This window comes from Xyrauchen texanus, chromosome 21, assembly GCF_025860055.1.
Source record: "Xyrauchen texanus isolate HMW12.3.18 chromosome 21, RBS_HiC_50CHRs, whole genome shotgun sequence".
NCBI classification, from domain to species: Eukaryota; Metazoa; Chordata; class Actinopteri; order Cypriniformes; family Catostomidae; genus Xyrauchen; species Xyrauchen texanus.
This window is the reverse complement of record NC_068296.1, coordinates 35078898-35104299: the sequence shown is the minus strand read 5'-3', so window position 1 is coordinate 35104299 and position 25402 is coordinate 35078898. Positions and strand designations below refer to the sequence as shown.

At 43.6% G+C, this 25402-nt stretch overlaps 1 long non-coding RNA gene across 1 annotated transcript; it reads left to right on the top strand.

The window, feature by feature from the left end:
- Window positions 1–2201: 2201 nt before the first annotated feature.
- LOC127661843 (uncharacterized) lies at window positions 2202–5582 on the top strand. The gene is made up of 4 exons (XR_007972799.1): window positions 2202–3490; window positions 3641–3856; window positions 4021–4181; window positions 4268–5582. It is a non-coding gene; the product is annotated as an uncharacterized LOC127661843 (long non-coding RNA).
- The last annotated feature ends 19820 nt before the right edge of the window (window positions 5583–25402 follow it).

Below are 25402 nucleotides of genomic sequence, written 5' to 3'. Positions count from 1 at the left end.
ACAGAAAGGCCCTCGCTGAAGGGCATCACTTACACTTTTAATGAAAAACTAACACCCCAAATAAATTGGGGGCTGAAACCTTTAACCCCAGGCTTCATTACACAACACTCCCACATGAAATACACACACACACACACGCACACTCACATTGTGCGGAGTGCTTTATACGTGCTCATTGCCAACCTTGCCATGCATTTTGTAAACCTTATTTAGTACAATGTTTTACAAATAAAACATATTATTAGTATTATCAAACACATCGGCCTGCTGTTGTGCAGCACTGAGGAAAAAGAACAGTTTGCACATCGTAAAGTTGAACGAGGTTTTAAATCCGTTTGCTGCATTTGTGAATGTGACAGAAAGCATAAACTAACTAGTCATAACAAATCATGTAAAACTACATTAAATCTTGTGTTTTATTAAACGGGCTATAATTTATTATCCCGTGTACTGTATTTCCACTTACATTCATCTCCGCAAATTCCGAGGGATGGTGCTCACGGAGATTGTGCTTAAGGTTTGAAGTGTTTCCCGCCTGAACCGATAATTTTTGCAGTAAACTTTACAGACTGGGAAGCCATCGACATTTATGGTGCTTTGTGGGTCTTTTACATAGCCAAGTAATCCCAGACAGCGGAATAAAGGTTCAGGCTCGCCCGGACATGACTGTATGTTGCGCTCGTGCTGGACTTCTGATGTGCTCGTGATGCGCAGCGCTCGCGACACCTGCATGTCACCTTTAAAACTGAGTGACAGTCAAATGCAACATTAGGAAGATTTATTTTATCTAGCCAAGTTTATATGATGATGTGTGAATGTTGCAGATTCTGTCTTAATTAAAGATTAAGGATTTAAAAAAAGTTCTGAAAAAATCTCTTTATCCTCATGCAATACTGTCAATGAGAAGATATCAACGGTATAACTAGAAAAATTTCGTCGAGACAAACTTTAAAGTTGGCTTGTGAAAGTTTGGACCAGAAAGTTTGAAGAAGTTTAAAGTAGTTTGAAGTTTAAATTAGTTTAAAGTAGTTTATAGTTTAAAGTAGTTTGAAGTTTAAAGTAGTTTATAGTTTAAATGAGTTTAAAGTTTAAATTAGTTTGTAGTTTAAAGTATTTTCAGGTTTAACTTAGTTGCTAGATAGATAGATAGATAGATAGACACTCAGATAGATAGATAGAGAGATAGATAGATAGATATTTACCCTCAGATAGATAGATAGATATAGATAGATAGATATTTACCCTCAGATAGATAGATAGACATAGATAGATAGATACCCAGATAGCAAAAAATGTCCGCACGGCTTCGTTTTGCCGCCGTCCCCAAGCTGTCGGCTATAGGTGCGTTCAGACGGCGGGCCGCCCGCTTCATTTTCTCTGGCGGTTGCCTCGCGGCAATCGACCGCGGCCGGCCGGCGGCAAGCCGCTTTGAAATACGAGGACAGCTTAGACTCTCAAAATCGACCAGCCATGTTGGCTATTATTATTTTTTGCTCCAAAGCCATTAGGGTTTATAACAGATTCTTGACTCTTGATTCCATGATAAGGTAAGGTTTAGGAAATGACATTTAAATTACTTTGAAACTCTGAAGCGATTATACAGTAATATATGTAAAATATATTGAATTATTTATACACAGGTGAAAATTGTTTACATTTAATTGATTGATGCACATTGAGACAGGCACCAATAAACCAAAAATAATTCCTTTTTGTAAAACGTACTTGGCAATAAATATCTTTCTGATTCTGATTAGGTTTTAAAATAGATATTTAATACAGGGTATGAACAATTTAGCAGAATAAATTGATGAAGTTAGACTTTTCACCAATGCCTGTATCAGTGAACAGTGAAAGACATCTGCAACAAAATATCGGGTAGCCTATACTTTAATTATTTTTTATTAATTTGCAACCATGGTGATATCTATCATAAACATGAAAATCCCTGTTTTGACGTGAAGGATAAACTCAATGAAAAAGCGAAATTATCCTCTGGTTTCACAGTTGCGCAGAAATTTCGTTTATGTCTACATTTTTTCCAACCTCGAATTTTTTTGTTATTTTACCTTTTACAGGTTTTGCAATTTGACCTGTACAAATGTTTAAGAAAGTGTTAAAGTCCCTGTAAAGGTAATACAAAAATCTAAACGCATTATAAATGTTAAAAATGTATTGCTAAAACACATGACAAAGACTGAACAGTGAAGTTCCGCTGTCGCCATATCTGTTTCCGGTTTACTTGCGCGTCGCCCAAAATGTCTGTTTTTACTCGACGTCTCCAGAATCTTCCGAAAATACGCGTCAGCGATGTTCATCGCATTGTTGATGCCTGGTCCCCTGCTCCGACAAGCAAGAGGGACAAGGGCTTTAAACTCTACATATCGAGTTATCTGCACAACTACAAGGGTAAGTATTTTAATCTAATGTGGTGTGCCGGCAGATAGCGGCTAAGCTAGTTCGCCACGTGTTCATTTTTAATGTAACGTTAGTATAGAAGCTTGTTTTTTCTTAGTTTTAAAGCAGACTGTTTGTTAATTTTTGTGATAATTGTGATATCAATTATATTAACTTGGTCTCCTCTCAGTTTCTAATAAAGATCAGGACACCGGTGAAGTCACTGTCAGGGCATTGTGTTACAGGTCCATGAGAAAATCAGATAAACCTCACAGTTGAGTGTATGGTGAAGCTAGAATTAATAAGACCGCAGTTATAGGCTTGTTACTTTAATAGCCCGATGTTCCTGGGGACTCGGCTAAGGTTATTCATGATTAATGTAACTCAAATGAAAACAGTTATTGTAGGCAGGTAAGTTTCCCTAGCTGGTCCCCTCTGTGTAAAATGCGTTCTTATTCAAGTTTTCAACTCAGTCATTCGTTTAAGATGCAATCTTGTGTTATAAGTATTAGGCTATCATGATTATACAGTGAGCAAGCTATATAAATAAGTATTTAATATAATAAGTGTAGAGCAACAACCGAGGGTGTAAGGTAAAGGCTGAATATTGTAGATTTATTACAATATGTTGCATGTTTGAATTAAAATACCTGTGGATATGCAGGAGCACACACTCTACAAAGGCCTGACTGGAGATTTGCCTGATCTATCCGTCCTTCAGGTGAATAGGGATACAACAATAGCACATTTCACTGTACAGTATGATATATCAACCAAAATCTGTGTACCAATATTTCATTTTCTTTTTCCTCCCCTTTTACAAACAAATATTCTGCTTCAAAGAAAAAAAATGAAATTGATGTTATCATAAGGGTTCTTCATTATGAACTTGTATGCCATGCATAACATACTGTGGATAGAAATTACAGGGAAAGTTACTGGTATGATAATTGTGGTTATATTATATTACTATTATATTTAGTGTATTGCTAATCAATATATTGTTACTTCCCAGATGACAGCTGCTCGCTTCAAGAGCAGGTGAAGCAAGTTGGGACAATGTTGAAGACATTTGCTCGCACTGGGCAATCGGGTACAACTTGCAAACAACACCTGTGGTTGTTGGTTTAATTCCCACTGGGGCCACCTGTACATGTAGTAGACCTAGATATAAATGTCATAGTTTAGTATTTGAAGGTCCAGGACTGACTACTTTATTCTTTTATTCTGGGAACCCCTGTAGGTGCAGATCAAACCCTAATGCTGCGACGTCTTGGGAGTTTGGCGATGTTGTGCGTAGCATGGACGACAAAATGCTATGCTGCAACGTTTCAGTGCCAATGTGTCTGTTGGAGAGTTATCCCTGACAGGGGATCTGTTACTCCCCCCTAGACACCCAGGAACATTTGGCGTTGCTTGCCACAGTTTGAGGCAGGATAAAGAGCTCCAGCAACGATTTGTAAGTGTGCCGATTTTGTTTATAACGGTATAGGGTAATCTAAAAAGTACAATTAAGATCGTACACTGCATATTCTACAGTCTGAATCCACAGCCTGTCACATTTTAAATTTATGAGAAGCTTCAGAGAAATGTAATTTGTAACATGTTTTTTTGTATTTTCAGCTTCGGTTTTTGGCAATCAAATGTGGGAGGGACCTAAAGACAACGGTGTGGCTGAATGCTTCAGAGTATCTTCTCTAATCACCTTTCCATCAATACAACCTGGACTGGTGTAGGGGATAAAGCATGTTTTAGAGACATGTTCCTGAAGACCATTGTTCAAAGTAAGTTGGATATTTTTTTTATATTTAAGTAGATGTGTATGACCTTATTCCATTCAAATGGAATGACAGATCTTTATTTTCTACAGGAGCCATCCGGAAGAACCCGGCAACACAGGATGCCACTGATGAGGCGATCCAGGTTAACGCTACGCGTTACCTGAAAGGAGCATCTGAACATGAAGGTGGAAAAGGCGCCGCACAGCTGAGAGGGACCCACAGCCGACCCCTTAAACCTAGGCTGACTACTGACACCCCAGCATCACTGACAACTGGAACCCTTTCTTTATCCTGCAGTCAGTAACATCAAGACCCCTAAAGAAGCCTGCTAAAAGTGTCAGACTACACTCACCCAATCCACACTGTTCACTGTGGAAATTGCTCTTTTTTTTTTTTTTCTCGTGACCCTGCTTTGAGGGCAGCTCCTTGGATGAATATGGGATGGTTTGTCCTTTTATACAGGCGCACGAGGAATCACTGAAGATATGCCAATTTGCACTGCCTCATTCTGGGGGTCGGGGAAAACCGGTGATTCTTAGCCCAGAAGTCCCCAACCTCTCCAGACATTCTGATTGGCTGTGTTCTCTACAGCCAGATTTTCTGCTGTTAATTATATTTATTCCCACTTGTTGTCATGTGTAAGTTGAATGTCAAAATGTATATTATACCTGCACATTCCTTGATACCAAAGATCTCAATTATTTCATATACAATTTGCTGCTTATTTCATTGTTACAGTGCTTAACTATTCTATTTTTAAATATAGCTTGTAAATCCTAGATTATACATCTAATACTTGATATTTGCACATTATCTGGTATCAAATATTCTACTTACCGTGACTTTAGTATTGGCTTATTTAATTCCGTCAGTGCTTAACAATTCTATTATAGTTTGTAAATCCTATTTCATACCTCTGATACTTGATATTGCACATTAACTAGTACCAAAAATTCTACTTTCATTCCATCACAGTGTTTAACTGTTATTCTATTGTTACATATAGCTTGTAAATCCTTGTGCCACAAGTCAGCATTGCAGTTATAATGGTATATTCTACTCCAGAGCTTTACTCTAAATTATTACCACTTAACCTATTGTTAGAAATGACTTGTAAATATGATGTTATACCTCAATTTATTTGGTATCCTGCACTTTCTTTGGTACCAAATATCCTCATTGCTTGTGTTTACTGGTAATTCTTTTCATCCCAGAGCTGACCTCTTTATATTATTAACAATTATTGTGTTACAATAGTGTTTTTAAAAAAAAAAAGAAATTGGAAACCTGCATGTTCTTTTGTGTGTGTATATATAATGTTTGTATTTTTCTGTTATTTATATTTCAGTGATATGACATCTTGTTTCAATGACTGAGTTACTGTACTTTGAAATGTGGAATTAAAACGCCAAATGGAAATTTGTCTGGTTTGATCAATCATTATTCTTGATAAACTGCATGCTATAAATATATATATATATATATATATATATATATATATATATACAATAAGCGGCGGCAGATCGCTCGAAAAAGCGTTTGCCTCCGACGGTCCGCCTCGATATAACGGCGGCGGCTGGCCAGCGGGCCGTCCGCGATATCGAAGGCGGTAGGAAGGCGGCTGCCGCTTTAAAGCGGCTGCCGCCGGCGGACCGCCGTCGAACGTGTTTGCGATATCGCCATTCTGCCGCTTCTACTGCCGCCGGCGCACCGCCAGCGGACCGCCGACTTCTTGCTATCTGGGTATTTACCCTCAGATAGATAGATAGATAGAGAGAGATATATATATATATTCACCCTCAGATAGATAGATAGATAGATAGATATTGACCCTCAAATAGATAGATAGATAGATAGACAGATAGATGCTAGCACGTTTTTAGCATTTTTTAGCACTTCGCTAGGCGATGCTACCATGTGTTAGCATGATGCTAGCACGTTTTTAACATGTTTTAGCACTTCGCTAGGCGATGCTAGCATGTGTTAGCATGATGCTAGCACGTTTGTAGCATGTTTTAGCACTTCGCTAGGCGATTTTAGCATGATGCTAGCACGTTTTTAGCATGTTTTAGCACTTCGCTAGGCGATGCTAGCATGTGTTAGCATGATGCTAGCACATTTTTAGCATGTTTTAGCACTTCGCTAGGCGATGCTAGCATGTGTTAACATGATGCTAGCACGTTTTTAGCATTTTTTAGCACTTCGCTAGGCGATGCTAGCATGTGTTAGCATGATGCTAAGACGCTTTTAGCACTTCGCTAGGCAATGCTAAGCATGTGTTAGCATGATGCTAAGCACGCTTTTAGCATGTTTTAGCGACTTCGCTAGGCGATGCTAGCATGTGTTAAGCATGATGCTAAGACGCTTTTAGCATTTGTTTGCGACTTCGCTAGGCGATGCTAGCATGTGTTAAGCATGATGCTATGCACGTTTTTAGCATGTTTTAAGCACTTCGCTAGGCGATGCTAGCATGTGTTAGCATGATGCTAGCACATTTTTAGCATGTTTTAGCACTTCGCTAGGCGATGCTAACATGTGTTAGCGTGATGCTAGCACGTTTTTAGGAATTTTTTGCACTTCGCTAGGCGATGCTAGCATGTGTTAACATGATGCTAGCACGTTTTTAGCATGTTTTAGCACTTCGCTAGGCTATGCTAGCATGTGTTAGCATGATGCTAGCACGTTTTTAGCATGTTTTAGCACTTCGCTAGGCGATGCTAGCGTGTGTTAGCATCATGCTAGCACGTTTTTAGCATGTGGCTATGAAGATTTTAGGTCATTATTTTTTGGCTGCTTGATAAAAGAAATCCTCTGAGGGAGAGAGAGAGGGAGAGATGCAGGGCTGACAGGCCCTTTTTGTCTGTGTGTGTGAAAATGTCAATTGGGATTTAAATTTCTGAACATTCCGCAATGTTAAGTCAATGGGAGTTTTTTCCGAGTTTGATCGTCATTTTTAGGAAAACCGTAAGTCCGATCAGTTAGAAAAGATATACAGGTGAAACTCGAAAAATTAGAATATCGTGCAAAAGTTCATTAATTTCAGTAATTCAACTTAAAAGGTAAAACTAATATATTATATAGACTCATTACAAGCAAAGTAAGATATTTCAAGCCTTTATTTGATATAATTTTGATGATTATGGCTTACAGCTTATGAAAACCCCAAATTCAGAATCTCAGAAAATTAGAATATTGTGAAAAGGTTCAGTATTGTAGGCTCAAAGTGTCACACTCTAATCAGCTAAACAAAACACCTGCAAAGGGTTCCTGAGCCTTTAAATGGTCTCTCAGTCTGGTTCAGTTGAATTCACAATCATGGGGAAGACTGCTGACCTGACAGTTGTGCAGAAAACCATCATTGACACCCTCCACAAGGAGGGAAAGACTCAAAAGGTAATTGCAAAAGAAGTTGGATGTTCTCAAAGTGCTGTATCAAAGCACATTAATAGAAAGTTAAGTGGAAGGGAAAAGTGTGGAACAAAAAGGTGCACAAGCAGCAGGGATGACCGTAGCCTGGAGAGGATTGTCAGGAAAAGGCCATTCAAATGTGTGGGGAGCTTCACAAGGAGTGGACTGAGGCTGGAGTTACTGCATCAAGAGCCACCACACACAGACGGGTCCTGGACATGGGCTTCAAATGTCAAACGTCTTACCTGGGCTAAAGAAAAAAAGAACTGGTCTGTTGCTCAGTGGTCCAAAGTCCTCTTTTCTGATGAGAGCAAATTTTACATCTCATTTGGAAACCAAGGTCCCAGAGTCTGGAGGAAGAATGGAGAGGCACACAATCCAAGATGCTTGAAGTCCAGTGTGGTTTCCACAGTCTGTGTTGGTTTGGGGAGCCATGTCATCGGCTGGTGTTGGTCCACTGTGCTTTATTATGTCCAGAGTCAACGCAGCCGTCTACCGGGACATTTTAGAGCACTTCATGCTTCCTTCAGCAGACAAGCTTTATGGAGATGCTGACTTCATTTTCCAGCAGGACTTGGCACCTGCCCACACTGCCAAAAGTACCAAAACCTGGTTCAATGACCATGGTATTACTGTGCTTGATTGGCCAGCAAACTCGCCTGACCTGAACCCCATAGAGAATCTATGGGGCATTGCCAAGAGAAAGATGAGAGACATGAGACCAAACAATGCAGAAGAGCTGAAGGCCGCTATTGAAGCATCTTGGTCTTCCATAACACCTTAGCAGTGCCACAGGCTGATAGCATCCATGCCACGCCGCATTGAGGCAGTAATTAATGCAAAAGGGGCCCAAACCAAGTACTGAGTACATATGCATGATTATACTTTTCAGAGGGCTGACATTTCTGTATTTAAAATCCTTTTTTTATTGATTTCATGTAATATTCTAATTTTCTGAGATTCTGAATTTGGGGTTTTCATAAGCTGTAAGCCATAATCATCAAAATTCTATCAAATAAAGGCTTGAAATATCTTACTTTGCTTGTAATGAGTCTATATAATATATTAGTTTCACCTTTTAAGTTGAATTACTGAAATTAATGAACTTTTGCACGATATTCTAATTTTTCGAGTTTCACCTGTAGCATACCGAGTCAGAACAGTTTGAGTGTCTGAGCCGAGTTTGGAGTTTGTGGAGTTAAAGCTCTAGGAGGAGTTAGAGTTGTAAAATTTTTCAGCAAGAAGAAGAATAATAATAATAAGTTTAAATAGGATTTCAGTAAGTTGGCTCTCACAAGCCAACTTATTAACCCATCCAATTTATACAGTGCAACCTTGAAACAGTTACATCCCACTCATTATTTTCACATGCAAATAAGCATGCGATTTGCAGCTCTTCACCGAGAGACAATTTGTCGCTACTGGTGAACACTTTTATGGCAAACCTGTGGTAACAATGAAGAGTTTGCCGCAAAGCTAATTTGTGTGTGAAAATGATGAGTGGCAAATTTGCAGCAAGTTTGCTTCGGAGGTTTTCCAGAACTCTGAATTTTCTAAAGGGGTAGTTTGTTCACACTGAAAATGTAACAAAAATAAGTGTAAGTATAAGGATGTTGTACTTTTTCAACCAAAATAAAGGAGTGTTGGATGCTGGACACTGCATGCACTCAGGGGGTTACCCTACGTAGCGGAAGGGGCGAAGTCACCTGGCCACTATGCTGGCCTGACAAAACAATTGTAATTCATGTTAAATGCAACTACAGAAACTTCTGTGAAGACAGCACCTTACAAATGTAATATGAATGCTTTACCATCAACCCACAATCTGTGAAGATGTACCTTGTTTGATAAGTGTTGAACTGAGTTTGGCTATAGCGCTAAAGCTAGCTGCAACAAATTGTGTGCGTTTGAAATGTCACTTCCATCAGCTGTTAAACAGCGGATGCTTCCGTGTAGTAAAACAATGTTAGTGTTCCATTTGGGACTAGATAGCAGAGTGCATATTATATATAGTGTAAGTGCACAGTGTATATTGCATCATTTGGGACACATCATGTAAGCCTATCCCTCACAGCCTCATTTGCACTCCCGTCAATAATAAAAAAATGGCGCTACTGGTCTAAGGTCTAAGGCTACATACTGAAAAAAAAAACAGTCAGAACACTTTAGCAACTTCAGAGCAACACACTAACAGCCACTCAAAACACCCTAGCCATCACATTGCAACATGCTAAAAACTACTCTGAACACCTAGCAACGTGGAAAAAACATTCTGAACACCCTGGCATTGAGTTGGGGTCTTTTGACTTGGGCCAATGTGCAGATGACCCCTGGGGCTCCAGACATGTCTCAGCACCAGAATATCATATACCACATTTACATGCACTTAAGAAAACAGTTTATTCCAGGGTTTTTAAATGACTGAAAAAGTAATGTAAATGGCTTTCAAGGGATTAAGAGAAAGTGGTTTAACACACCTGTGTTTTTCCTGGAGAAAGTGGATGAATGTGGTCATGCAAACACAAGCGGCTTCTAACAGGTTTTTGAGGTGTGCAAATGTGCATGAACAGACAGAGAACAAATGTACATGAAATGTGCATGAAGGGAGTAAGATGGGAAAAGCACAAACACTATAAACAATACCAATTTATAATACCAATGTAAAATATAAAAAAAAGTTTCATGTGTCCATGTAAACTTAAGTCATTGTGGCAGTGAGTTTTTCCCGGAAAACAACCAGTAATATTTTCTTCTTAATTTTGTCTCCATTTGTCTCTCTTCAATATTCTTTATCTGTGTGTGTAAACTGCCTAGCATTCCACTCTGCAAACATAAATACACACTCTCTTTCTTCCACTGATCCCCTGCTGCTGCCTTTATTTTAGTAGCAGATCTCTAGGCATGATTTTGATTGTGTTACAGGGAGACTGTTTGCGTTTGTTTTCTGTGTGTGGAGTGGCCCTGAGACTCTAATACCAGCTGTTAATCCCTTGACCCTGTCATACACCCACACACACTCAAACACGCTTGGCCCAACACCGCATTTATGACACTTGAGACTCCAGCAGAATTCATCTCATGCTTTGTGGTGGGTTTACTCCAAGTGCTCACTCAGCATACCACCCCTTGTTCTCCTTTGTGTCTAAACATACACTTTTACAGGATCACACATGGGTGGATGCACCCTTTCACACACACACACACACACACACATACTCGACTGCCCTTGTGTCCCTCTGGCCATTCACTGCTCATGAAATGCAATTCAGGGGGTATGATAAAGGGTCTGTTCAAAAACCTAGTGAGGTCCGGCCTACATATGGGGCTTTTGCACTGCACGGTACGACTCTACTCGACTCTGCTCGCATTTGGGGGGTTTTCCTCTGTGGATAAGACCTGGTACCTGGTACTTTTTTTAGTCCCACCTCGGTCGAGGTTCCAAGCAAGCCGAGCCGATACTAAATGTGACTTCAAAACCCTGCAGGTCACTGATTGGTCAGAGAGAATCGTCACAACCAGCATCAATGGATTTGCGACACGGGACATCAACCTGCTAGTTTTGAAGTTAGCTACAGCGATAGCAGTATCATTTGTTCACGTGACTTTCGAATTGTAAAAAGAAATGGCAATGTGCAAAACCACGCCGTGGTCAATAAATAAGGTGCAGACGTTCCTCTCGTTAGTGTTGAACGAAAATATGTGAAACTAAAAAGTCTTTCAGGAAGTGTCTCAGCTGTTTGCCGCACACAGCTACAACTGGACCTACCAACAGTGTAGGGAAAAGTTTAAAAAACTTAAGTGACTATGAACCATCAAGGAAAAGTGGAAGTGGTTTGACCAAATGGATGTTATCTAGACTGGTGAGCAATGGGAGTGAGAGTGCCCTGGACTCGGCCATGGCTGGAGGCCATGATGGAGGATGGTACATTTTGTTAAGTTAACTCTTTACTCTGCTTGAAAGCTTCACTTTATTTAGTTGACCTGCTGCTGGAAAGCTTGCTTCTAAAACAACCAGGCCAATTAACTCTTGCACTTGTGTAAAATCACCATGCAACTACTGCTTTGTGCAGCACAATGAGCTAGAAGCTAACAGCTAGCGGTCGTGTTATTGTTTATGGTCAGTAATCAGAAGTGATTTTAATACAGGTGTCGCATCCAGAACAACTTCAACATGCTTAAGCCTAGTGCACACTACACGACTCAAGCTTGTCTTCTTGTTGTTTTAAGTTGTCGGCTGGCCAACAATCGAGAGACCGACAATGAGCCACAGCCAATGAAAATAGAGAGAGTGCAAGAGGAGAGCAAGGAATTGGGCAGCAGGAGACCAAAAATCATCCACATATTCCTACCCACTGTCCTGATTATTTTTAGCTTTTTTTTCTCGTATTTCTTTCCTTTGCAAATAAGTGCAAAAGGGGCACAAGCTATTCTTCATGTTTGTTGACATGTTATTATGAATAAACTGCATGAGTTTGAGAATTCATTTGGTTCTCATTATTTTAAGATGCGTTTTGGGCGATCCTTTTGAAATGGGACAACGCTGAAGACAGCTATAACAGGGCTCAAACTGTTGTGAGATTTGTCCACTTCAAACACATTCAGACATTAGGCTCGTAGTGCTACAGAAGCGGATGGCTTACTAAGAGAGGTTACATGTGGATTTAAAGGGAAATAACTTTTAAAGCAAGAACTTCACAAAATTCTTCACATCAAGGTGCAGGGACACAGATATGAGAAACATGCTAATTAGAAGCTCAGTTACAGGTACTGCACTAAAATAACTTGTTTACGTATAATTAGGAGAAACTGTGTGCCGTTTTTAAAGCTTTCTTAATCTTTCTTTTTTGTGCTTTAAGTGGTCAAAAGAGATGACCAAGTATAACGGTGATGTGTCTCGCTTGTACACTTGTGATCAGATCACCCAAATCACATCTTAATACCAGGTTTACACAGGGCCTGAGCTGGGGACAAATGGTCATGTAGTTGATACATCTACAATCAGTCGTGTAGTGTGCGCAACAGCATGATGTAAAACAAAACTGGGGGTGGCAGGGTGCCGACTGCAAGTAGTATAATGTGCACTTGGCTTTAGAGTATCATGTTGTTACCTACTAACTACACTCGTGTAGCCACTCCTTTGACTAAAATGGAAAAGGTCTAGGATCAATAGCAGCTTACATTGACCAATATCCAAAATAGACAGGAAAAGCCCTCTAACTGGGGTGGGGTTATCAGAAATATATAATTCCAATACATGTAAATACATGGAATACATGTAATGGATTACATATTTAAAAAACAAAATATAAGTGTAATTACCAATTATTTAAATTGTAACTGTATTCCACTACAGTTACAATTTAAATAATTGGTAATTATAATACAGTTACATTCAAAAAGTATTTTGATTACTGCAGAGATTACTTTGCATTTTATTGTCATTTGTTTAATTTAATATTTAGTGCTTTCAGATGGAAAACATTTATACATATAAATGATGTGATCCAAAGTGCATTTGAACAGCGGTGAAACACTTTCTTATGATGTGTTACATTCATACGAGCAGTCAGAGAAGTATGTTTGAAGTAAGTTTGGAGCAGAAGAAATAGAAATAAACCTTGTGTAAACTGTCAGCTTTACACTAAGCTAAAATACTATTTCTAGCAATTTTACATGTGCATGTTACATTTACCTTTACATTTATTCATTTGGCATGTTACCAGACACGATCATATTTTTTCATCAAGAAAATTCACGCTGGATGATAATTTCTTTTTTTCTAGGAAGACCTTTGATATTAGGGCAAAAATCATATTCTTGATAATAATTGTAATGTTTTCCTGTAAAAATATCAAAAAATCTTTAAAATAAGATCAATTAGATTTATATTATTTTAGAAATAACACTGCCTAAGATATTTAGGTTTTTCAGTGAAAGTATTTTTAACATGTGTATTTTGTTTTACTGTACTGGCAGTTTTTATAGTCAAAACAAGTAAAAAAATCTACCAGTGCTGAAGAAGTAATCCAAAGTATTTAGAATACGTTACTGACCTTGAGTAATCTAACAGAATACATTAAAAATTACATTTTACAGCATGTATTCTGTAATCTGCAGTGGAATTAATTTCAAAAGTAACCCTCCCAACCCTGGCTGTGCGAGTTTCCATGAGCGTTTGCATAGAAAACACACAGGAAAATAGCATAAAATGTGTACAGGGTCTAAGTAAAGCGTAGAAAACTTAGTTTTGTCTGTGAAATGCTCTGTGATTAAGTCATCAAAGCAGATATTTGTTAGATATCTGATTTACTTTCTGTTACATGCCTTAAACGAAATGACTCGGTTACTAACGTAACCTCGGTTCCCTGAGAGGAGGGAACGAGTATTGCGTAAGTAGCTTACGCTATGGGAAAACTCCGTTTCTCGAGAAATATTGAAGTCTTTATGTAAAACGCATTGCAGCTGCACAGCAGACAGTAATGAGCGAGGCAGCTCGGTCATTGGCTGTGCTACGGCAACTGCTCGAACCAATGACGGGGCAACTCTGAACGCGCGACCAATGGGCGCTCAGAGCCCGCCGAAATTAGCATAGCCAGGCTATATAATGGGCACCCCGTCATACGAGTTCCTTTAGGTTCAATCGACTGAAGCGAACTGACCAAGCACAAGCACGGCAGCTTACGCAATACTCGTTCCCTCCTCTCAGGGAACCGAGGTTACGTTAGTAACCGAGTCGTTCCCTATCGAGAGGTCTCTCCTATTACGTAAGTAGCTTACGCTATGGGAACACCATGTAAAACGCCGTGCTTGCTGACTTCGCTCTATAAAGCCAGAGGCAGATGCCTGAGCCTTAAAGCAAAGTGATTATTCCACGAGCCGGCCAACAGCGAGCTACATAATGGGATAGTATAGAGCGCAAGTGGTCCATGGTGGGGCGCTCATAGTACAAACACAAGCACATATCTTATGTACTGAGTTTTCTATGTGCTGATATGCATAAAAAATCCTTTAAGTCAGTCAGAGACGGACCTTGTAAGGGAGGAGATAATGCTCAGCATATACATACTCCAGTCCATTCTACAGTCAGGCTGATAGAATGTTGGAATGCATTTTTCTATGTACTGGCATGCATAAAAAATCCTCTGAGTCGGTCAGAGACGGACCTTATAAGGGAAGATAATGCTCAGCATATACATACTCCAGTCCATTCTACAGTCAGGCTGATAGAATGTTGAAATGCATTTTTCTATGTACTGATATGCATAAAAAATCCTCTAAGTCGGTCAGGGACGGACCTTATAAGGGAGGAGATAATGCTCAGCATATACATACTCCAGTCCATTCTACAGTCAGGCTGATAGAATGTTGGAATGCAATGAGGGGACCTGTAGGTTATAAAACCTGATAAATGTCGAAGGCGAGGCCCAGCCCGCCGCCGCACAAATATCTTAAATGGGTATCCCACTCGACCAAGCCCACGAGGAGGCCATGCTCCTCGTAGAGTGAGCTCTGACGTCTAAGGGGCATTGAAGGCCCTTGGCTTCATAAGCTAGCGCTATAGCATCCACTATCCAGCGCGATATTCTTTGCTTTGAGACTGCGAGACCTTTAGTGCGGCCGCCAAAGCATACGAATAATTGTTCCGTCTGTCTGAACAGGGCAGAACGTTCCAAATATACTCTGAGTGCCCTGACGGGGCAGAGTAAATTAGCGTCGCTTTCGTCTGCTGGGGACGATAGCGCTGCCAGAGATATCACCTGTGCTCTGAAGAGTGTGGAGAGCACTTTAGGAATATACCCGTGCTTTGGCCTAAGGACAACTCTGCAGTCCTTAGGTCCAAATTCCAGGCAAGCAGCGCTTGATGACAGCGCGTCGCCCACTCTCTTGACTGAAGCGAGCGCCAGTTTTGCTGTTTAAGGTGCACGGTTCGGAGAGGTTCTAACGGGGCACTCTTGAGTGCGTCCAGGACCGTGGCCAGGTCCCAGATCGGCACCGAGGGGGGGCGAGGAGGGTTCATCCTCCTAGCGGCTCTTAGGAAACGAATGATTAGTTCGTTTTTCCCTAATGAATGTCCTTTATCAGGATTGTGCGACGCCGCTATGGCAGCCACATAGACTTTGAGTGTGGAGGGTGTGCGGCCCGCCTCCAGCAGCTCTTGCAAAAAGGCGAGTACACTTGGTATCTCACACGATTTGGGGTTCAAGCTCTTGGTATCACACCAGTCACTGAACACTTTCCACTTTTGGGCATATAAGCGCCTCGTAGAGGGTGCTCGCGCCTCAGTGATGGTTCTCAAAACTCCACTGGGGAGGTGCTCGGGAACCTGTTGAGGGGCCATGCATGGAGGGCCCTCCATAGAGTGCAGGGAGCTCAACCTAAGTCCACCCTGGCGATTTATATACGAAACTACCGTCATGTTGTCCGTTCGGAACAGGACGTGTTCGTTTTTCAGGTACGGAAGCAGGGCTCTGAGAGCCAAGGCGACCGCCTTCATTTCCACACAGTTTATATGTAGGCGCTTTTCCGGGTTTGACCAAAAGCCGGAGACAGGCCTGCCCTCGTAAAGGGCCCCCCATCCTATTTTGGAGGCATCTGTCGTGATCATTTTTCTCCGCATGTTCACGCCCAGACTCACGCCGGTTTGATTCCAGTTGATGGCTTTCCAGGGCGTCAGGGCTTTTATACAGCCGTGATTCGCTCTGATCAAAAAGTGGCCTGAGCGCCACGCGTGAGTGGGGACACGGCTCTTGAGCCAGCACTGGAGAGGACGCATGTGCAACAATCCTAGCTGGAGTACAGCTGATGCCGAGGCCATGAGACCGAGCATTCTTTGAAATCATTTGACGGGGCGCGCGTGCCCTTTCTGAATGATGTTGCAAGGCGTCGAATAGAGAGCGCGCACTCTGATGAGAGGCGCGCTGTCATCTGCACTGAGTCTAGCACTATTCCCAGAAGAGATATTCTGGCTGGGGGATAGCACGCTCTTTGCAAAATTGATTCTCAGACCCAGGCATTCTAGATGGCTGATAATCCAAGATCTGTGCGTCGTTAACTGACCCTCTGATTGTGCTATGATTAGCCAATCGTCGAGGTAATTCAGTATTCGCACTCCCGCTGTCTCAGGGGAAAGTGCCGCGTCCATACATTTCGTGAATGTACGGGGGGCCAATGATAGGCCGAATGGTAGTACTGTGTACTGGTATGACTGTCCCTCGAAAGCGAATCTCAGAAAAGGCCTGTGATGAGGCGCTATCAGAATGTGAAAGTAAGTGTCTTTCAAATCCACTGATAGAAACCAACCCCCGGGGCGAACTTGCGCGAGGATATGTTTGGTTGTTAACATTCTGAATGAGCGAATCATAAAAGCTTTGTTCAGATGTCTGAGATCTAGGATGGGGCGGAGGCCACCGTCCTTTTTCGGGACGAGAAAATAGCAGCTGTGAAAACCCGCCTCGCTCATAGAGGGAGGAACAGTTTCTATAGTGCCCTTCTCTATCAGTTCGAGCACCTCGATGCGTAGAACATGTGACACATCTTTCCTCACTTTCGTCTCGACCACCGCTGAAAAGCGGGGTGGTCTGCGAGCGAATTGAAGTGAGTAACCGTGTTTTATTATGAAAAAACCCATTTTGGCATGTCGGGGATTTTTTTCCCAGGCTTTTGCTCGCACAGATATGGGCTGAATGTTGGCTGGAGGCGTGTCGCAGTGACGTATGGGCCCCACCGGCAAATTGCCTTGTGCTGGAGAAATGTTTGAAACTGTATAGACAATGTTTACAGGTGGGGGTGCATACATTGTAATAGGCACGCGCGCCACTTTCATAAAGCTTCCCGCTCTTAGCGGGGAGTTTCTTGGCTCGCGCGTCGCATCTGTGATGCTTGCGGCATGAGACAGAGAACTGTTTGAAACTGTATGTGCAGCGCTTATGGGTGGGGGTGCATCTACTGTAGTAGGCACGCGCGCCACTTTCATAAAGCCTCCCGCTCGCGGCGGGGTGTTTTTGGCCATGCATACAGTGTTTGTAACTGTGGGAATGCGCACTTTAGTGTGGACACGTGACCCCTTAGTAACACAGGCAGAAAATGTGCTAACACTGAGCTTACAGCTCTCAGAGGTGCGGGCGCGCGCTGAGCAGCTGTGTTGAGTGCCGAGTGCAGGGGTGCGTGTGAGATTACAGGCACGCGCGCTATCTCCGTAATGCTCACAGCCGGAGAAATGTTTGAAACTGTATAGACAGTGTTTACAGGTGGGGGTCTTCTTCTTCGAGTCCGTTGCAATCTCAGATGTCGTTCTGCCAATATCTGGCGCAGATCACAGCTGATGTAGTTGGTTCAGCCAGATCCTGGGCACTGCACTGAGGGGCGTTTTCACACTCCAGTAGATGGGACATTGTCTGTACTGCTCCGCAGCTACATGTGTCGTCTGTCTGGTGGTTCCATGTTTTCATAAGTGCTTTGCACCTGCCCTGTTCCACTCGTAATCTGTTGAGGGTCTTCCATGTTAGCCATGGGAAGTCGTGCCCGCTGGCGAGACTTTCAGTCGATGTGATTCCTCTATCCATCCAGTCCAGGGCTCGTGTGTTTAGCTGGTTCCATTCATCTTTCCAAATGTTGGTCCTTGCTATTTCTTTGGTTGTCTGGAGAGGTGGGACTGTCAGTAGGAAACTGGCTCTCGATTTCAGACGGGGTGGGGGTGCTATGTGTCCATGCAGGGGGTGTCTGGTGTCAAACTCCTGTGCTCTCCGCTCGCCTTGAGCGATGATGGATCGTCTGATGTGGGGGGGGGGGCAATGCCAGCTATGGCGTAGAGGCACGGGACTGGCGTTGTCTTTATACACCCCGTGATAATGCGGCAGGTGTCGTTGAGGGCTGTGTCAATCAGTTTGGTATGGTGGGAGCGGCTCCAGCTTGAGCACGCGTATTCGGCTGTGGAGAAGCACAGGGCTAGGGCAGTTGCCTGGATGGTTGGTGGATCGGCGCCCCATTTTGAGTTTACCAGTTTGCGCAGGATGTTATTTCGAGTGTTGATCTTGGCTTTGGTGTTCTGAAGGTGAGTTTTAAAAGAGAGTGTCGTGTCGAGTGTGACTCCCAGGTACACAGGGTGAGGGTGGTTGGAGAGTTTGTATCCATCCCATGAGATGCTCAGTTATTTTTTTGCATCTCGATTTTTAAGATGGAAGCTGCATAGTTGGGTTTTTGATGGGTTGGGTTTCAGGTGGTTGTTATTGTAGTAGGTTGTCATCTCTTGTAGGGCACTTTCCAAGATAGGCTCAATCTTCTGGAAGTTCTCCTGTTGGGTAGTGATGCAGAGATCATCCGCATAGATAAACCAGCGGCATTGTGAGTGAAGTGGTTGGTCATTGGTGTATATGTTGAAGAGAAGGGGGGCTAGTACGCTGCCTTGTGGTAGGCCATTCTTTTGGGCTTTCCATTTGCTCTTCTTGTCATTTAGTTGTACAAAGAAGCGCCTGTTGTTAAGGAGGCTTTTGATGATTTGACATAGGTCGAGGTCACCAGTCATGTCAAAAAGTTTCCTAATCATGGTGCAGTGCTGGACGGTATCGTAGGCAGCAGTGAGGTCTATGAAAGCTGCTCCGGTGATGAGTTTGCACTCAAAACCTTCCTCAATGTGTTTGGTGAGGTTCAGTAGCTGTCCAGTACAGGAGCGGCCAGGACGGAAACCAGCTTGATCTTTAGTAAGCTTAGAGTCTATTAGTGGCATAAGGCGTTGGAGTAATAGCCTCTCGTAGAGCTTGTAGGTGATGCAGAGGAGGGAGATTGGTCTGTAGCTCTTTGGGGATGATGGATCCTTTCCAGGTTTGAGAATTGCGACAGTCTTGGCCTTTCTCCATACCGGAGGGATTATTTTCTCTGCCATGCATGAGTTCAGCATTTCTAGGAGCCAAGTCTTTGCTTTAGGTCCCAGGTGCTGTATCATTTCCGGCAGTACATCATCGATTTCTGCTGCTTTCCCAGGTTTCAGCATGCTCATTGCAGCTTCAAGTTCTTGTGGGTCGAAAGGCTTGGTGAGTGCTCTGGCTGGTTGTGGGTGGTCCGGTACCACTGTCCGGCGGTATTCTTCTGTGGGTCTATGCCGGGTTTGGCTGCGACCGTTTGCCACCAGCTGTGCTGCAACTGCATTTGCTGTGACTGTTGTGAGTGTAGGCGGTGTGGTATGGTCTGCGCCAAGGCGGCGGATTGTGGCCCATGCCTTCCTGCTGTTGTAGGTCATATTGGTGTTTTCTACCAGCTCCTTCCAGGTTTTCCTTCGATCTTCCCCGACTTTGTTCAGCAGTATCTCTCCAAGTTCCATGGTGGTGGGGGAGAAGGGGTCCTCATGGTATGCCCCGTGGTAGGCTTTAAATAGGTCACTAGATGTTTTCGACAGCCCGGAGATGTACTCGGTCTGGCATCCTCTTGGTATATGTCGCCTGGCTGACCTTTTCAGCAAGTCTATAAACATGCTGTAGTTATTGGGGTGTGATGGAATGCAGGGGATGGAGTTTTCAATCTCCTGTTGGAACGGCAGCCAGTCTGCCTTACGCAGATTGAACCTTCTGCGGAAGGGGACGGTTGTTGCTTGGAGAACGGATCGGATGGTTATGGTGATTGGCCGGTGTTGTGTGTGGGGGATAGGGTCCAGGACCTCTTTCAAAACTCTCGGTATTAGTTCACTGCTCACACACACGAGATCTGGGTTATATCCTCGTTTCCATCTGGCGCTGTGAAAAGATTTTGGCAGTTTCGCGTCGTGGATCAGAGTCAGGTGTTTCGACTCGAGCCAGGTTTCGACTTTGTCTCCGTCTTGATTGTTCGCTTCATAACCCCACCATGTGCTATGGGCATTGAAGTCTCCGATACTGATATGGTATTTCCTCTTGCATCTGTCTGGCAGTTCAGAGTGGAGGAACGGACTTTGGGGGGGTTTATACACTGATGTGATAGAGACATTCGGGAGGGCAACTGTGATGGTTACCATTTGCCCTTCGGTGATGTGGGTGCAGACCTCTTCGATCACAAGGTTTGGTCTGCTGAATACAGCTGACCCATACTGTCTGTGTCGGATCTCGGCCACCAGCTTCATTCCAGGGATGGCTGGTCGGTGTTGTGCAGGACCGATGTGGGTTTCCTGCATGCACACTATGTCGAAGCATCTGACCGCTGTTGCTAGTATGTCTGCCTTGCGTCTGGAAAAACCTTCAATGTTGATTGAGGCGATTGACAGTGCAGGCCCCAAGGGGGGCGAGTATCTGTTGCGCTTTGGCATCATCATCTGTTTGATTGCTCGGGTAGGTATACAGATATTGGCCTACTGTTGGAGGTAATATCAGATAGGAATATCAGATTGTACCAGTCAGCGTTTCCCAGGCTGCACCACGGGGAGGTTTCTCTATTAGCAGCCCCAACAGGTGGGGGTGCATACATTGTAATAGGCACGCGCGCCACTTTCATAAAGCTTCCCGCTCTTAGCGGGGAGTTTCTTGGCTCGCGTGTCACATCTGTGATGCTCGCGACATGAGCCAGAGAATTGTTTGAAACTGTATGGGCAGCGCTTATGGGTGGGGGTGCATATACTGTAGTAGGCACGCGCGCCACTTACATAAAGCCTCCCGCTCGCGGCGGGGTGTTTTTGGTCATGCATACAGTGTTTGTAACTGTGGGAGTGCACACTTTAGTGTGGACACGTGACCCCTTAGTGACACAGGCAGAAAATGTGCTAACACTGAGCTTACAGCGCTCAGAGGCGCGGGCGCACGCTGAGCAGCTTTGTTGAGTGCAGGGGTGCGTGTGAGATTACAGGCACGCACGCTATCTCCGTAATGCTCGCAGCAAGAGCCGGAGAAATGTTTGAAATGACAGTGTTTACAGGTGGGGGTGCATACATTGTAATAGGCAGGCGCGCCACTTCCATAAAGCTTCCCGCTCTTAGCGGGGAGTTTCTTGGCTCGCGGCGTGAGCCAGAGATCTGTTTGGAACTGTATGGGCAGCGCTTATGGGTGGGGGTGCATCTACTGTGGTAGGCACGCGCGCCACTTTCATAAAGCCTCCCGCTAGGCTTGTTTGTGTGTAGGGGTGCGTGCAGGACAGCAGGCACGCGCGCTACATTTATAGTATTTCCCGCTTTTACTGGGGAAGTGTTTATAACTGTGGGAACAGTGCTTGTGTGTAGTGGTGCATACATGACAATAGGCACACAATCTACATTTATGGGGCGTCCAGCTTGAGCTGGGAAAGCATTCGGCACTGTTTGGACAGTATTGATATGTGGGAGTGCGCACTTTAGTGTGGACACGTGACCCCTTAGTGACACAGGCAGAAAATGACTCTTGTGACTTCTGTGTGTTGCGTTAAAACGGCGTTTGATTGCAGGTGAGCGAGTTCTGTGACTGGCCCATTGACTGCTGAACAGACATTTCCAGCCGCCTGTAAGGGGACTGGGTAATGTTTTACACGTTTTGCTCGCTGCAGTGAAGCGTTCAGCGAACTCTCTTACCACGCTGGTGCCCGTGCTCGTGTCCGCTAATGTCGACGGCGCGGGGTTGAAGGCCGAGCCCGGCCAGTCATCGGATGCAGCGCCAATTGGAAAGGCTGTCATCCTTTTCACCGTCATCCCCTGGCGCGCCGAACGAGATGAGACCCACCGCTCTGTTGGAGGGGTGCTGGTCCGTCTGCGTGAATTGGACTGGCAGCGGGGAGTTCTCGGGTGGTGGTGAAGCACGCGGGGACTGGCCCGGCATGACGTCACTGAAGTCCGCGTGCTCTGGCGGCCTCCGTGAGCAGTGCTTTTTCTTGCGCGGCTCGAACAGAGGGGACGGCAGCACGGTGGTAGCAGGCTCGTTCGCGGCGAAGCGGCGAGCGGCCGCTGCTCGTTGAGGCCCAGGGAGTCACATTCGGGGCATCCGCCTCGAGTGAAAGCAGCTTCTGCGTGGTCAGGTCCCAGGCTGCGAGTGCAGATAATGTGACGGTCCCTGTGAGGAAGAAGGCCTCTGCACGAGGCGCAGGTCGAAGGCATTTGGAACAACGCCTCGAATTTGCTCTTTTACTAAATACAAAAAGTGTCGCAAAGGCGAACACTTGCAAAGTAGCTTAGTAAAAAGGATATAGTGATGCGCGCCGGATGGCGTAGCAGAAGGCTTCGAAGGCGGCTGAAGGCGCCGGCGTCCTCTTAGCAGTCCTGCTGTAGGCTTGTCAACGGCGGGCGAAAGACTCCAACAATCCAGAGGATCCAGCAAAGAGGAGGTCTTCGCTGAAGGAGATTAAATCTAAAGGAACTCGTATGACGGGGTGCCCATTATATAGCCTGGCTATGCTAATTTCGGCGGGCTCTGAGCGCACGAACGCGAGGCGAGCGACCAATGGCGCGCGACCAATGTTCAGAGTCGCCCCGTCATTGGTTCGAGCAGTTGCCGCAGCACAGCCAATGACCGAGCTGCCTCGCTCATTACTGTCTGCTGTGCAGCTGCAATGCGTTTTACATAAAGACTTCAATATTTCTCGAGAAACTGAGTTTTCCCATAGCGTAAGCTACTTACGCAATAGGAGAGACCTCTCGATAGGGAACTGTGAATATCTTTAAATGATTTGATGTTACTAACCTGGCAAACTTGGACAAATCCAGTTATTATTTTATCCTCAAGAGTGCTCATTGTGCTAACGCAGAACACGATTCTGTCCTGTGTTCTTCTATTTGCGGAAGTTCCAACAAACCAGCCATTCAGATTTGTGCTGAGTGGTTTGAGAAAGTGTTTTCCAATTTTGTGTGCTGTGTTCATCAGATGGTTAGTGCATGGACTGTGGGCATTCTGTGCGTGTACCTTCTGAGGCTGAGACTAGCTAGTATGCTAACACTAACTTCAGAGTCTGTATTTGCATTATAAACAGTAGCTACTTATGTAGAGTGTTCAAAATGAGACACTTATATGGTTCAATTGACAGTACACAGCGAGGAAACTCACAAAAACAGCTCTGACCCTTTATTTAGGCCAAGCAAAACCCTGGCACAACAGCACTATTGGTGCCGCCCGTGTTAATGGGTCATTGATGTTCAACGTCTTATATCAACAAATATACCACACAACTGCTCTGTTGCCTACGTAGACAGCATCATAGCTTGAAGGCTGTTCCAAAAGGTATATATCTTAAAAGATACCTTGTTTTTGTCAAATTCTAAGGCAACATCCTTCATAGAGAATGCATTGCAACAAGCTCAGTGACAAGAGTCTTCCATTCCCATTAGCATTACAATTCATTTAGACAATCTTTTACAATTGCATCTGCTTAGGTTGCGCAAGGTTCCTTGGAAGTATGCAATCTGTAGGCTGACATATTTTCTCATGGGTGCTAAGTTCTGGGATTTAGTGTCATTTTGAACATCACTTGTCAATGGTAGCAGATGAAATATCCCAAAATCTCCATTTGCTGCTTTTGAGCACTCTTTAAAAACAATCTGTCACCAGAATATATGTTCTATAATGTAATTAAATTATTACTAATTCAAAGTTTCTTGGAAAAAAAATGTAATTGTCAGAAAACTCTCATGTTGCATGGCTGCTTTTGCCATGTAGTGGTGTAGTTCCAGCATCTAACAGCAGGGGCTATTATGGGCCTGCCAGAGCCATATAGAGAGAGAGTTGCGACAACTCCATTGACTCCAATGGAACGTTTTTTTTTTACAGCAATGGCGGCTCATGGAGCCTCTCAGTAGTTCCCGGAAGTAGCAGCAAACACATGCCGCGCCGTAGAGATGCAGCAGAACAAACCGTTTGTGACGCATTTTTAAAAGGTGAGACGTTTAAAGAATAATATTATCTTATTCTGTATATTATCAGTACATCTAAATAAAAATAACTTATAAATTAAAACCTTATAGTTGAGTATTACTCATTAAATTAGGAGATAAGGGAAGTTATCGGATAACTAACAGATTAGGCAAGGATTGGAGCTGGATAAAGTTAGTAACAAACACCCTATTAATTGTAAAATCTGTTCTCTTGATTCAGTTTCATCCATTAATTTTTTTAATAGACCCAGGTAACTGGCTGATGGCTCACTGGTATGCTGACTGGCTGCTGGCTGACTGGGTAGTGTCACCTGTCCCTGTCTCTCCTCTCTAGCCATGTCCTCTATTTCTTCACTGTCACTTTCCCTTCTCTGAGTGTCCTCATCCTTTTTTTCCTCAACCTTTGAAACTGATAGAGGCAGAATACATGGTATTGCTAATTTTGAGTACTGAAAATATCACATAACTTCAAAATTAGAAATATGACTTCAACTAGTACGAGTTTGTACTTATTATATATGTGTCACCTGTAATACTATAGCTGTGATCAGCAGCGATGTGCTGTATGTTTACAGGTCTAGGGGTGCATCGTGGTGCAGGGGCCCTCCTCTTTTTGACCACAGGACGATGCACAAAGATGGTGGGAATAGCATCTGGTCTCAGCCTACTCTTGAATTTTTTTGTCATGACAAATTGGTTTGCCTCAAAATGTGCCTGCAGAGTGATTTGAGTTTAGTTTCCACACACAACTTTGTCTACCCACATACTGTACATATCGCATGATGGTTAAAGGCACAGTTATAGGTAACACTGATGACTCCCTGCAATGTGACTGCACCCTTACCATGAGATTTAGCTCCCTGGGTTTTGCAAGGCTTTGCTTGGTCCTTATTTCTAGTAAAACAAAATTCCCATTGGGGTATTTCCATGTGAAAAAGTGCAAATAAATGTATAATTACCTCACACATTTTTTTTGTTGTTGTCATTTTTATTTATATTTAGATTGCTCCTGCTGACTTGAGCCAACCATTTGTTT